This window comes from Carcharhinus amblyrhynchos, chromosome 8 (assembly GCF_965287045.1).
Source record: "Carcharhinus amblyrhynchos chromosome 8, sCarAmb.v2.hapA, whole genome shotgun sequence".
In the NCBI taxonomy this organism is placed as follows: Eukaryota; Metazoa; Chordata; class Chondrichthyes; order Carcharhiniformes; family Carcharhinidae; genus Carcharhinus; species Carcharhinus amblyrhynchos.
Genome location: NC_137331.1, coordinates 8750756 through 8766112, shown reverse-complemented (window position 1 = coordinate 8766112; position 15357 = coordinate 8750756). Strand labels below are relative to the sequence as shown.

At 44.0% G+C, this 15357-nt stretch overlaps 1 protein-coding gene across 1 annotated transcript in view; it reads right to left on the bottom strand.

Annotated features, from left to right (window-relative positions):
* The window catches only part of pou6f2 (POU class 6 homeobox 2), a 534150-nt gene that overhangs the window by 78693 nt on the left and 440100 nt on the right, over positions 1–15357 (bottom strand). The gene's annotated exons all lie outside the window — the stretch shown is intronic.

The following is a 15357-nucleotide window of genomic DNA, read 5'->3' as shown; positions in this document are numbered from 1 at the left end:
AGAATGTGCAAACTCCACACAGTCACCCTTGGCTGGAATTGAACCAGGGTCTGTGGTGCTGTGAGGCAGCAGCGCTAACTACTGTGCCATTCAATCTGAATTCAGAAGCATCCCACACCAGATGGAAATAAAATGCTCCAGGAGAAGAGCCCATGAAATAAGATACAATTGACTCATTGAAATAGCGAATAGTCTAGAGTTTGGACCCCTGTTTGCATTCATATTCCGAGTGTTTACATAGGTTTTTAATGCTGCTGAAATTGTTCTAAATGTTTTGAAATTACACTCTGTGTTATGAGTGGAAGAAGCACTAGCATATCTGCTGTATTGAAAATCTTAAACTTTTAAAATAAATGGGCTGTCACCTTCACTAACACAGCAGCCAAAAGGAGTTCACACAATTCATTATAACATTGTACTGCATAATTTCACCCCAAAAATAAATGCATTTCATTAAAGTGTAGCTGTTGCAAATTTACTGCAAATGTCCCAATTTTATATTTGTATCTCTAATTGCCGTGTTTTTCTGAAACTGCGTGATATTTACTTGTAGGACGCAAACAGTAAAGGGTGAACATTTTCTCTCTCTTCTAATATTGAGCAGATTTTCGCTGAGAAAGATTTGCTCTTGTTTGGATCTATTTTGAAGCTGAATACTGCCTCCCCATAATGAGAGATGGAGCGTGTGTGTGTGTGTGTTTTCTCGTTGATGGCTGTGACCAGTTTTGTGACCTGATTATGTCGGCAGTCTCAGCAGCTGAGACACTACAAAAGCAAACGCATCCCATCAAATCCCTTTCCAGAGTAATGACTCTCAGTATTGCAGATTTGCTACAAGCAGAGAATCCATCAGGCCTCGTTAGCACCATTTAGCATCGAGAATCTTGGAGAACAATGTACACTTGGCTAATCAGAATAATGAAAAGACCATGTATAGGCCACCAGTTAATTGGATCAACAAGTTGAATTGTCTGATTTTGATGTGTGGGCTAATTTTGGATTGAAAAATACCTCAAAGAGTCCCGCTAAATGACAGAGAGTAATGAAAACGATAAAACACTCAGAGACATTTAATTCTGCATATAAAATACATTTTGAGTCAGGAGCCACTTGTTAAACAAGGCATGATCAACTATGGAAAAGTGTTTTTACAGCAGCTATACCCTAACATGAGCACCTAATCTACAGGAAACCACTGATAAGATCTTACAAGACTCTGCTGCACTGTGGCGATAATGGCAAGTATTTTATCTCAAAGCACCTTCTGCTGCTTATAAGCTTTGTGCCCCACTATTTAGGCACAAAAACATTAAACAGCTTATTCAACCACTGTCACATTTTCATAACACAGGACATAATGAATTTAATAGCACTTTTAAACAGTTACCTACATGAAACCACATCGTTAATGGGGCACATATTAACCACACAGGCAGTGAACTTCACAAGAGGTTTATATTATTTATGAACATTTAGAAGATACTGAGGATATTACAGAGAATTATAAGGTTAGCTTTCTCATTGAAAAATATCTGAGCCTTTATAAGCTAACACTGGTACGGTGTGGACGATGAACATTAGTCAGAGACTGCTCCTTCTTGTCTGCATTGAACAAATGATAAAGATTGAAGCTGTAATCACTGGGACTCATCCATTATTGCCCACGAGTGCTTCAAAGTGTCTCTGAATTTACATATAAAGAACAGAGCAGGTCAACACTTTGCTAAAAACATTTGCAAAATAGACCACAAGAAAGACAGATAGTGGTATTTCTTTTTTATGGGATGTGGGAGTTGCTGGCATTTATTGCCCATCCTTGGCTATTGCTGGGCCACTTCAGAGGACAGTTAAGAGGTAACCATATTGCTGTGGGCCAGGCTGGTTGAGGACAGCAGATTTCCTTCCCTAAAAGACATTAGTGAAGCAAATGGGTTTTTACAAAAGTTGATGATCATTCCATGAGTCCCACGGTCACCGTTCTAAGACTAGAAGATACTGAGGGACAGGATATATGCACATTTTGGAAGAAAATGGACCAGTTAGTGACAGGCAGCATGATGTTGTATGGGGAAGGTCATGTCTCACCAACTTGATTGAGTTTTTTGAAGTGGAGACACAAAGGTAATTGAGGAAGGGCTTTAGATGTAGTTTATTTGGATTTTAGTAAGGTGTTTGACAAGGTTCCACATGGTAGACTGGTACAAAAACTAAAATCATACGGGATTCTGAGTGGGCTGGCTTGATGTATACAGAATTGGCTTGGTTACAGAAAATAGAGAGTAGCAGTGGAAGGGTGTTTTTCAGAATGGAAATCTGCTACTAGTGATGTTCCACAGGAATCAGTGCTGGGACCTCTGTTGTTTGTAGCAAAAGAAATGATCTGGAGGAAAATGTGGATGGTCTGATTAATAAATTTGTGGATGACATGAAGATTGGTGGAGTTGCTGATAGTGCCGAGCATTGTCACAGGATATGACAGGATGAGGACAGATTGGAGATTTGAGCACAGCAAGTGTACCAACTCCGAATCCTGTGGAACACCACTTGAAACAACGTTCTATTTGCAAGGACATCTGTCGACCATTACCCTTTGTTTCCTGTTACTAAGCTAACTTTTTGTCCAGTTTGCCACGTTACCCTGTATCCCATAGGCTTTTCCCTTTTTGATCAATCTGCCATGTGGGATCTTGTCAAACATCTCGCTAAAATCCATGTACACAACATACACTGCATCACCTTCATTACCTCTCCTTGTCACTTTCTCAAAGAATTCAGTCAAGCTTGTGAGGCAAGATCTCCTTTTAACAAACTCTTGCTGACCATTCCTGTCTAGTCCATGTCTTTCTGTCAAGATTGATTTGCCTGCCACCAATGTAAGACTAACTGGTCTATAATTGTTTGGCATTTCCTTTCATCCATTTTTAAATGTTTGCATTTCTCCTGTCCTCTGATACCTCCCCTGTATCTAGCGAAGACTAGAAAATTATCCTCGGAGCTTCTGCTATCTCCTCCCTGGCCCTCTTCAGCAGTCTTGGAAACAGTCTATCTGGCCCTGGTGATTTATCAACTTTCAAGGATTCCAACCCTTTGAATATTTCCTCTCTCTTTATGATTAACCCGTCAATATCTCACAGCGTTCCTCCTGGAGTACTAAATCTGCATCATCCCTTTCCATTGTAACACAGACAATGTAAAACCCTTTCCATAGCCTCTGCATCTCCACACAAGTTACCTTCTTCATCTCTGATAGGTCCCACTCCTTCCTTAACTAACCTTTCACCATTAATATATTGGTAAAACATCTTTGGGCTTTCTTTAACTTTATTGGCTAATGTTTCTTCACATCCTTTCTTTGATTTTCTTATTTCCTTTTTTTACTTTGTCCGTGCACTTCCTATACTCATCTAGGCTACCTGCATTGCTTAGCTCTTAATGCCTATCGTACATTTTCTTTTTCTGTTTAATCTTCCTTATTTCTGGAGGGGACTTAGCTATTTGGTACATTTAGGATGTTGCTTTTTTTGTGCTTCTCACTGGTCCACCTCATCCAAGTCCCTTCTCATTCCTACAAAATTTGCCTTCCTCCAGTTCAAAACTTATATTTCTGTTTTATCTCTATCCTGTTCCTTGGTAATGCTAAACCCGTTGCCAAATATCAATTCACCTTTCTTGGTTCCCCTAAACTAGATCTAGAATTGCATTTTCTTTTGTTGGGTTTGTCATTAATTGGTTGAAAAATGTCCCTGGATATACTTCATGAATTCTTCTCCCTTGTATTGTTTGAATCGCAGTTGATATTGGTACAGCTAAAGTCTCCTGCTATTATTGCCCTCTTGTTCTTACAGGCAAAGATTTGCCTTCATATTTATTCTTTCTCCCTTTTACAGTTTGAGGTTCGGTAGTATACCCCCAGAATTGTGACTGCCTCTTTTTTATTTCTCAGCTCAAGCCATAAAGCCTTGTTTGTTGACCTGTTCAGTATGTCATCCCATTTCACAACTGGAATTGATTCTTTAACCATTAGTGCTACTCACTCTCATTTCTTTTCTCACTCCATTGTGTCTGAAGACTCCATAACCAGATTTATTGAGTTGCCAATTTTACCCCTCCTTTAGCCAGGTTTCCATTACAGCAATGACATCACACTGCTATGTGTCCATGCCCTTAACTTATCTACCTTGTTTGTATTACTCCTTATACTGAAGTATAAACAGTTTACCCCTGTCAATTTAAAACTTGCCTTCAATAATTCCAAGCCTATCACTACATTTTCAACAGCACTAGCTAATCTTCTTCCTCCATTTTTCTAAGCTGAATCTTATCCATCTGATCCTCCTCCTGGAACCCCATCCCCCTGCCACGCTGGTTTAAATACTCCCCTAATCCAGCAAAAGTGCTGGAAGGACATTGGTCCCAGCTCTGCCTGAGTACAGCCCGTCAATCTGCACAGGTCCCACCTTCTCCAGAACCGGTCCCAGTGCCTCAAGAATCTGAATCCCTCCAACACTTCTCAAACCTTTTGTTCATTTGCTCTAACCTCTTATTCCTGCTCTGGCTAACACGTGAAACTGGGGGAAATCCTGAGATTATTACATTTGAGGTCCTGCATTCTAATTTATCTCCTAACTTCTTGACTCAGCTGGCAGGTCCTTATCCTTTAGTTTATCTAAGTCATTGGTACCAATGTGTATCACGCCCACTGTCTTCTCACCTTCCCACCACAGAATGCCCTACAACTGCTCCATGACATCCTGGACCCTAACACCAGGGGGGGCAACATACCATGCTTGATTTACATTTGCGGCCACAGAAGCATCTGTCTGTGACCCTAACTATTGAATCCCCCATCATTATACCTTTGCCATTCGCTATCCTACCGCCCCTCTGAGCAGCAGAGCCACACACTGTGGTGTGAACTTCACTGCTGCTGCTTTCCCCTGACGCCATCGCCCCAACAGTATCTGAAGAGTGTATCTGTTCGAGAGAAGGATGACTGCAGGGGCATCCTGCACTACCTTCCAGAGTGTGACACATTCCTTTCCTGCCTGTGCAAACCTCACTAAATGTGCTATCAAGAACATTGCAATGCTCCAAATAGAGTTCACCCACAGCTCTAACTCCAAAATCAGGTTAGCTAGAAGTTGCATTTGAACATATCTTCTGCACATATGGTCACCAGGGATGCTGGAAGCATCCCACATTGTGTAGGACAAGCATATCCATGGTCTGAGATCTCCTGATGTAGAGATGCCGGCGTTGGACTGGGGTAAAACACAGTAAGAAGTCTGTGAAGAAATGGTGTTCCTTCATCAGGTGTGTGGAAGGTTCTAGCTAACCTTCCACACACCTGACGAAGGAACACCGTTTCTGAAAGCTTGTGGGATTACTATCAAATAAACTGGTTGGACTTAAACCTGGTGTTGTGAGACTTCTTACTGAGATCTCCTGCCATGACAGCCCTCCTGACTACATTAGTTACTCCCTTTAAAAAATACGTTAGCTATGGGCCTTATTTATGACAGTGAGGAATCTTGCTTCTTACCAAGGACTTCTATTATAATTGTACAGTGCTACTCTACACTTTTGTTTTGTCCCTACCTCAGTATTAAGCAATGAATTACTTTAATAGATTGAAAATGCTCACCAGGGCTTACTCACCAATCAGCTGCTTTCGTTGGCTCCATGTCACTTTCTAAACTGGTGTTTGTTGACTGCTCTTCCTCCTGTTAAGCACTCGGTCCTCTGCAATCCCCTCCATGATTATGGTGACCGAGCCAGATGTTACCAGATGCTCCTCACCAACAGCACTCTGCTATCTGCTCTCAGTCTCCTTGTTCCTCGTGCTCTTTCATCCTCCTGGTTCTGCTACTTAACAATCAGCTCTCTCCCTTGTGCCCTCTGTTACTGTAGCAGGACAAGGCCACTCAATTCAATTCAATTCTGTGGCCAAATGGGCCATCTACAATGGTGACGTGTAAAGCACTCTGGGACAACTGGACAAGAACTAAAACGACAGGCTGCAGCCTAAAAGACAGAGATAAACAGACGGCAACCCAGACGGGTGAATACACAGGATATGGGTCATCTCCAGGACAAAAGTAACTTTCTGGTCAAACTGGGTTGTTTACCAGACATAAGGACCGCCTTATTTGGGAGGAGGTATAAACTCTACATGCCCCCAGCACCTGCAAACATTGGCCATTGGGGACACACCCAGAGATTGGTGTGGCAGCACACGATTGGACTTTATTGATCAGGGTGATCAAAACCTGATCGATTGATTGGCAATGGCCAAAAGGAGCGCAAAACCCAAAGGGGTATAAAGAGTGCTGCACAACCAAGAAGCTCTCTCTCTCTCTGACCCCACGAACGAGCTATAACACCGGTGACCATTGCCAGCGACGACCAGCATGAAGAGAGCCACCGCACCCAAGAAAGGAAGAAAGACCAGAGCCAGAGTGTCAGATCGGAACAAAGGACCAGACTGTGCAGAGGACGACCGAGAACAATGCACGGATAAAGACCAATATTTGCTTGGGTACCTGCCAGTCATGCAAAGTTAAGTCAAGGTCTTGGACTCGAACTTGAGAATTTGCTGTAAGATAATTGATTATTGATTGTGTGTCTTAAATAAATCTTGATTGAACTAACCAGATGTCTACTCACAGTTATTTGTTCACCGTTAAAACAGATTGTGCAGCAGGCACAACAATTGGCGACTCCGTCGGGACATCGACAAGAAATAACTTGTTGCTCCGACATCGAATCCCGCAGAATCTATATTAAACGATTATTTAAAACTCAGAGCCAACAGGTGTAAACTCCTTATTGGACAAATAACTGCTTTCGGGAAATTGCTTATTGTGCATGCATTGTTCCTAACAAGGAGGATAGGGTAAACTCCGTAGGTTTGCATTAGAGTCCGTAGGGATTAGGACCGGAACATAGCCCAAAGCCGTACCCGCAGTCCGATCAACTCCCCACCCCTTGTTGTGAATGGCAGGAAACAGCACAGACTGAGAAATGTCCCATATGGGAAACAAAAATCAGGGAATTTATTAAGAAGAAAGGGTGGCCCTTGTGGGCAGAATCTTGTGCCAATACTGAGACGGGATCAGGATTCCTAGGGCGGAAGTATTGGGATGATCTAAGGAAAGTTCAGGGAAAACGGGCAGACAAAAGCGAGAAAGAAATTGCCATTGTGAGCTGCTCCTAGGAACAGAAAAAGCATTAAATGCAGTTGGTAAGGAACTGGAGGAATTGAAGCGGGCACAGGAGGAAAAGGAGGAGGAGATTGAGAAACTGAAGGAACAGCAGCAGGAGAGGATAGAACAAATAAGAGCTGAGAAGGAAGAGGAGATTAAGAAACTAGAGGAGCCACAGCAGGAGAGGACAGAGCAGATAAGAGCTGAAAAGGATAGAGAGGTAGATGAATTAAGGAGAAACAACCAGGCAAATTTATTACATCTGGGCAATTTTCAAACCCAGAATGAGAGAGCTACCAAGACACCCAGCACGCTGTCTTGGCCAAAGGTGAAGCTGAGCAGCAGTAGCACAATTGGAAGCTCAGTGCACTGATCTGCAGGCAGCAATAAAAGCACTACATCAAGCCAGTAAAGAACAGAGACAAGCAACCGCTGACCACTCCAAATGCCAGCGAGAAATTTCATGGCTGGAATCCTTATTATCAAAATGGATTTATGTGTACCTTCCGGACAGTACAGGAACAGGAGATAAATAATGTGGATTGGGAAGAGTTAAAAGGAGGATGCTAGACTTTATGTTACGCAAACCGAGGACTGGGGTCCACCGCCATCTTTCCCAGGGGAAGTCATATCCACTGCACCCCAGATTCACCTCCAGTACCAATGCACCTGGTGACTCTCAGGTAGGAGAGTCTCAGGGCCCAGCTGTTACATCTACAACTACAACCCTGTTCACGGTGGCACAATTGGCCAAAATCGCAAATAAAATCACAACCTTTGAGCCATCGCCTGATCCACACAGTTTCTTTAGGCAGCAGAAGATAATGCATGGGCTAGGTGAAAGGGAAGAGGTGAAGCTGATAGTCATGTGCTTAAGCAAGTCTGCCCTGCCAGCCCCTCAAAATATCGGGGAAGGACTCTTAAACAAAATTAAGGAAGCGATATTTAATAAAGGGGATCCTGTAGACGGTTTAAATAAATGTAGACAGAGGAAAGGGGAACATCCGACTGCCTTTACCAGTCATTTGTGGATCCACTTCACTGGAGTATATGGGGAATTAGATCGGGCTGGATTAAATGAAGCTGATTCATCCAAATGCGCTAGGACATTAGCCTCGCACACCACAGAGGAAGGCAAGAAAGCCTGCACTAATTTTGAATCCGTAGAAACCACACACAATGAAGCACGGGTTCTCCGACGCTTAGCTCAAATCTGGGAACAGGAAGTTCAGGGACCCTCAATGTCACGGTCAGAAAGGGAGGTGAGAATGAGGGCTAGCCAGGGTCCAGTACGGAGAAATGAGGGCAGAGGGGATCACCAATATCAGAGAGGTACAGCTTCACCTTACACAGCAGCCCCCGGGAGAGATAGAGGGGCATGTTTTAATTTCGGGCAGCCAGGACACTTCACCTGAGATTGTAGGAGTCCTCCGCCGCCATATACACGGTCCCCGAGACTACCAGGACCACCAGCTCCACCAGTTAGGGCAGCTCCTAGGTATGAGAGAGAACACCGCCTACCAACGATGGAAGGTCCTGGTCATCCCATGCATACCATAAGCACGGGCCCATCACTACATCCAATTGTCCCCGCCTATGGAACTCGAGATTGACAGTGCCCGGCCTCCCCAACTTGGGTCTGTAGCACCAGGTGGGATGTGTAGGGAGACCCCTAGCTAACGACGAGGTACAAGGCCATCTCGTAGAATTCCTTTGGGATACCGGAGGCTTCTGAACTACCCTAAATGTATCAAAATTAAAAACAGACATCCCTTGGCCAACTATGGGCACAATTACACTCAGTGGATTCATAGGACACATGCAGGATGGATGCATTACAAGCCCTGTACAGGTCCACCTAGGTAACATGGTGTGTGACCATCCAGTAGTATTAGCTGACCTTGCCCCAAGTGCTGAACACATCCTGGGGTCCAATTATATGAATAAATGTAACCTTTCATTCGATCCAGCTAATCGATGCATTTGGCAGATGGCTATGATTAGCAGAGAGCCATCAATCATTCCAGTTGGGACATATACTAATAGGGTTAGCACAATAGGGGAATTCTAGTTTGATCCCTTAACGATTAGCAGTGATCCAGCCATCGGGGAGGTGCTTCAAAGGAACAATGGGGTGTTTGCGCGGCATAAACATGCTGGTGGCCAGATATCTGGGGAGGTGTTAATTGAAGGGCCGGATCCAAAACCACAGAGACAATACGGTTTCCCCAAACAGGCAGAGAGGGCGGTGGCCAAGGTAATTGATAGTCTATTACAACCGGGGGTGTTGAGACAAGTGGCATCCACAAATAATACACCGATATAGCCCGTGAAGAAGGTAGACGGATCAGGGAGGTTAACGTTCAACTACCGGGAATTAAATAAGGTTACCCCACTCATGGCCCCCACAGTAACCAGAAGCCCCATCACCATCTTGAGACAGGAAACCCAGGCAAAGTTTTTCACGGTACTAGATATTAGTAACGGCTTCTGGTCCATCCCTTTAAATCGGTCTTGCCAGCACAAGTTTGCCTTTACCTTCCAAGGACAGCAGTACACTTGGTCAGCCCCCTTATTAAAATATGTTCTGCAGGCCACTGAAGGATGCACATATGGGATCATTAAGGTTAGAAGCCACCACAGGACCTCCCCCCACCTAGTAACTGTAAGGCTGATGCACTAGGCAAAGCCAGTGCTCGTGCAGGACAGTTTTGGCAGCCGCCTGTAGGAGAGCGAGTAAACACTGTGACGATTTGCCAAACTAATATAGCCGACCTGGTCCAGGCGCAATGCACTGACAGTTCCCTAAAACAAATTTTAGACGGAGTCTACCCAGCCCCATGTGAGAAATGGAAGGACAAAATACAGATTCAGGATAGTTTGATATTAAAGGCAGGCACATACGTAGTCCCTACCCAGGACAGAAATCGGCTCATCTAACAGTACCACGGTGGACATGGCCATCAGGGCATAGAGACAACAATCGAGCGATTAAAAGAATTATGCTGGTGGCCCAAACTGCACGACGATGTTGCCCATTATATCGATAATTGTTTAATTTGTGCCCAGAACAACCCTGATCGGTATGCCAGGAAAGCGGAGATAAGACACACACGCCCAGTAGAAGGCCCTGGACAAATCTCCAAATTGATTATATCGGCCTACTGCTGTCATGTAGGAATGGATTTAAATACGTCCTGACAATAATAGACACTTTCACCAAATGGGTCGAGACATTCCCCACTAGATCCAACACAGCTAAGGCCACTGCAAAGATATTAGCCCAACAGGCGTTTACACGATGGGGTCTTCCCCGCAGCATAGAGTCCGACCAAGGGACACATTTCACCAGGTGGGTGATGCAGAACATTATGGCTATGTCCGGCATCAAGCAGAAATTCCATATCGCCTACCATCCACAATCCAGTGGAATCGTAGAGTGCATGAACTGAACGCTAAAAGAGATCATTAGAAAAACAGTGCAGCAAAACAATACGACATGGGACATAGTACTTCCCCTTGCCCTCATGATGGTGCGTAACACCATTTCCAGTTCTACTGGGTTCACTCCCCCACCTACCACACATTAATGACAGGCCAACCTATGAGGGGAGCTGAATATTTATTGGGGTTTGATTTAACTGAGCCTGCTATCACAGCGCTCACCCACGAGAAAGCCGTCCAGTAGCTAACCAAAATCATTAAAGCAGCCCAGTTAGCCGCGGCTGTCCGATTAGGAGTTAGAAAGAGACAGAGCAAGACATATTTTGATAAACTGGTACACCCAGTAGAATACAAGTTGGCCAGCAGGTAATGATTGCCCTCTACAACTCCAGTTCTTTCTTGTCCCCGAGGTCCACACACCATCACTGACAAAATAAGCCCCTCAGTGTATAGAGTCCTAATCGCCAGTGGGAGAACTGGTTGGTACCACGTCAATCAACTGAAACTTTCCGGAACTCAGATTAATCACTTCCACCACCTCTCATTAGAGATAGGGGAGGATGACACTAAGCGACCGGAATGGCCTCACCCAGGAAATGTATTTCCTCGGACACCTTCTCATCCACTTTCAGGTTCAGACCAGATCCTTACCCCTACCACACTACAGCCGAGAGCCTCGTCCACGCCTGAAGTGCCCCTCGGGATACTAATCGATCCAGACATAACAAGAGACTTGTGCACCCTAGAGGACTGGCGTGAATCGCCAGATATCGGCCCTCACAGCATTATGGATTCTCCCTTAGACATAAGCCTTAACAGCCCCAGACCCAACAGTGAGACCCTGACTAAAGCTCACTGGATTATTTTGATGGGGTCACCCAATGCTGCATCCCCCACATGGATAAGGGATCAGACAGACAGATTAATTAGACTGGGACACGAGAATAAAGGACCCCTGAATCTTGATTAGAACGCAGATCCCACAGTGCAGTCCAGTGAACAGACACAGGTATGGAAACCAGGTGAGGATATAATGATGGAGCCCCTTGAGATAAATGATTCAGAAGATGAGTCTCCGTTGGACAACTGATTAACGAAAATGCTGAATAAAGGAATCTAAGGTGCTCCAGATGATGAAATCCAGCCTACAGTACAGACCAATGCAAGGTACAAGAGTCTCTGATGGAAACACCAGTCTACAAGTGGTTGTACGCTGCTAGTACGATTAACCAGGTTACTTATATAATCTGATGCCAACTCTTTTGCCAGCTTTCTCTAGTTAAGACAACATTGAGCAAATTATACACACCTTTGGGCAGCTACGCTACATTTCAAAATCTTTGAGGCAGATATGCTAAATTTTAACGTCATTCAGGCAGCTGTGCTAAATTTTAAAATCTTCAAGGCAACTGAGCTACACTCTCAACAGGAAACAAAATAAAAAAAACTCTTAGTGCGAAAGTTTGGTACAATATGCAGCTGCTCTGCGTTTCAAGTGACACTGAGAGTTTTATTTCCAGTGTTCTAATGATAGAAGAGCCATCTCTTTACCCCTAATGTTAAAGGGACACATTTTCAAACTCCAACACACTTATAGAGCAGACACCTCTTCAGGCCATTACAGACCGATTCCAGTGCTGTTTGAATCCCTATAGTTAACGGTGACTACTGCTGGACTAAAACTGCGGCCTTGATTTTGCTGGCCAGTTAAATAAGCTCTTTTCTGACAACCCCATGACTTGTCTATTCTAAACAAAAATTGCTCTGCAGTGCTCCACAATTAGAATTTAAAAAATTACGACATGTAATCGACGCTTGAGATACCCGGGTCCTCCTGACCACACCACTCTCAAATAAGTGTTCAAAAAAAAAGTGGGGAGGGGCACGGACACTTTAAATATATGTGTATACATCAAATATTAGATATGATAACAGCAGAAATTACATTGATCTTCTCAGGACAGTGACGAACGACGACAGAGATGCAACCTACAATCTACCTCATCGGACTCATCGTCTGGATAAACACACAGGACATTCCAAGCAAGATGAACTTGTGGTATCCCAGTTATTTATGGTTTGCCCCACCTGACACAGGGGAATGTGAGGAGGGTGTGTTATGGGTACACCCCAAGGAGAATATATTGTTTGGGTGTAACAACCAGTGGCTGGTATACAAAAAAACAAAATGGCAGTTCAACTGAATATTATCTGAGTGTCACCATAGTGGGGATTTTCAAATAATGGGTGCCCTGAAATTGGATGTCTGGCCAATAGCCCTGAAGAGGGATTAGAACTCGGGCAGCGGTGCCCTGAGACACTCAGAGGGGAACTTTGCATTATATGAAATAAGAACTGGGCCAAAGTCAACCCCAGACACATCCCACTCGATTTGTCCTGAAGCCACCCCCGGACCACAGAATGGATTGATACTAAAGCACACAGGAAAAACAATATTCACCACGAATTGGTACCTGTGGTGGTGGATATAGTTGGGACCCATCTGCCAGAATGGTGCTCTGCCCAATTTAAGAGATTGTACCTCCACTTAACTCGCAGACTGTTAGGACAGAAGGTAAGAATAAATGAAAGACAGGAAAGATCCAGGAGGGAGTTAGTCAATGACATGGCCACAGCATACGGGGCAGGGGTAGCAACCATCAATGCCTTTGATTTAGCTGACCTGGACAATAAACTTAGAGTTCTGACCCAACAGGTTAAACAGACACTAAGTTCTATCAATGAGGACAATCAACAAGATCCTGAAAGGGAACTGACTGGGAACACGACCAGCAGCCTCAAGGTAGCTGTGTTAGAAGGACATGCCAAGACAATCAATCAAATTATCAGGGAAAAATTCGAGGATGATGACCGACAGAACTGGACTTTATGTAGCGCATGTGGACAGTGGATGATAGAACAACTAAGGGAAAACCTAGAGCAGGTACGCAGTGGACAGGTTCTGTCTTGGATTAGTGATGAACAGATGGAACACTTGCTTAGGGTAAGAAACACCTCGAGTTATCTGGATGCCAAATGCGACAGTTGACCAAAGTCTGGTTCAATGATGACTGAAAAGGGACTCCAGGGAAATCACTGATGATGGGGTCGGACTGAGGGTCTTTGAAGTGGAAAATATAGGGACTATCCATGAGGATATCTGGATAGGGCACGATGGCACTTTACCATACGCAGTGGAGAAAGAAGGGAGGCTCATAGGCACTACTCTGGACAGATATCAGCAAACTGACGAAATAATCACATGCTCATACCCAGTTTACTTACATGAGCATGCACTGTGTGGCTTCAGAACAAACACTAGCCTAAATTGCCCAGTAGAAGCTCGTAGCCTGGACACAGACATAACTTGAGTGGCTTACAAGGGAGCAGGGAGACACTGTCTCACCACCTCCCTGAAACAATATCAGGATAGCACCAAACATTGTAACATTACTAACACTACATTCTGTATCAAACCAAACATACCAGCCAGGGTGGGCCTCATTCAACTAACAGACATTCATAAGAGGGAGAGGGTAGATTTGAATGCCACTGAGGAGCTCTGAGAGACTCTAGGGGAGTACCATGAGAAATATGACAAGCCTAAAACTCCTGGCAGAGGAATTGAACCTGATTTGGGCAAAATTGGCTACAGCCCACAGAATCTTCACCAAAGGATTACAGCAGACACAAAAGGTGAAAAAAAGGATTAAAGAAATTAAAGTCACCTCTTAGTGGGATGACCTTTGGAACTGGGGCTCAAACAGCCACATCCATCCATTTGTTTTCATAATGTCACACCTGGCGGTAAGTATTGATTTTGGTCACCCTGGTATACCTAATCATCGTAAGAAGTCTGACAACACCAGGTTTAAGTCCAACCGATTTATTTGATAGTAAACTCACAAGCTTTCGGGGTTTGCCCTTTGTCAGGTGAATGGAGAGTTCTGGCCTCAGATAGAGCATATAAAGCACAGACAGTTTACAGATTAAACTGTCTGTGCTGTTATATGGTCTGTCTGAGGCCAGAACTCTCCATTCACCTGACAAAGGGGCAAACCCCGAAAGCTTGTGGGATTACTATCAAATAAATTGGTTGGACTTAAACCTGGTGTTGTCAGACTTCTTACCGCGTTTACCCCAGTCCAACGCCGGCATCTCCACATCATACCTAATCATCCTCATAGTCCAATTCAGCCGATGGAAAAAGAGGATCACCAGGAGACAGAACATAGGATCTGCCCTTGAACCATGGTCCCCTCTAATTCAGTAGAGCAATGTTTATAGGAAGCCTGCCATTTTACGATTTGTACTAATGAGCCATCGGAGATTCTACTACCAAAAGGTGCCTCAGATCTACAAACACTTCATTCTAATGTTTATCTGAATGTTGGTTTATAGTTAGTTTATTGTAATAATGGCGTTGCAAATGTCTGATTGTCTGTATTTATGGGTAATTATTGTAATAATGGTGTTGGGAATATCAGATTGTCTATATTTGTGGGTAATTAGTTTATTGTAATAATGGTGTTTAAAATATATGGTTGTTTGCATTTGTAAAGTGTTGTTGTCTCTAGCTTCTGGAATATGTTGAAGGAATGTATTATTACTGTGCATGCCAATGCCTCAGCCTTGCTTGATTGTTGAGTGACTGGGGAATTCCTGACAGGTACTGGTCCTGAGTTTATGATCCATCACGCTTCACATT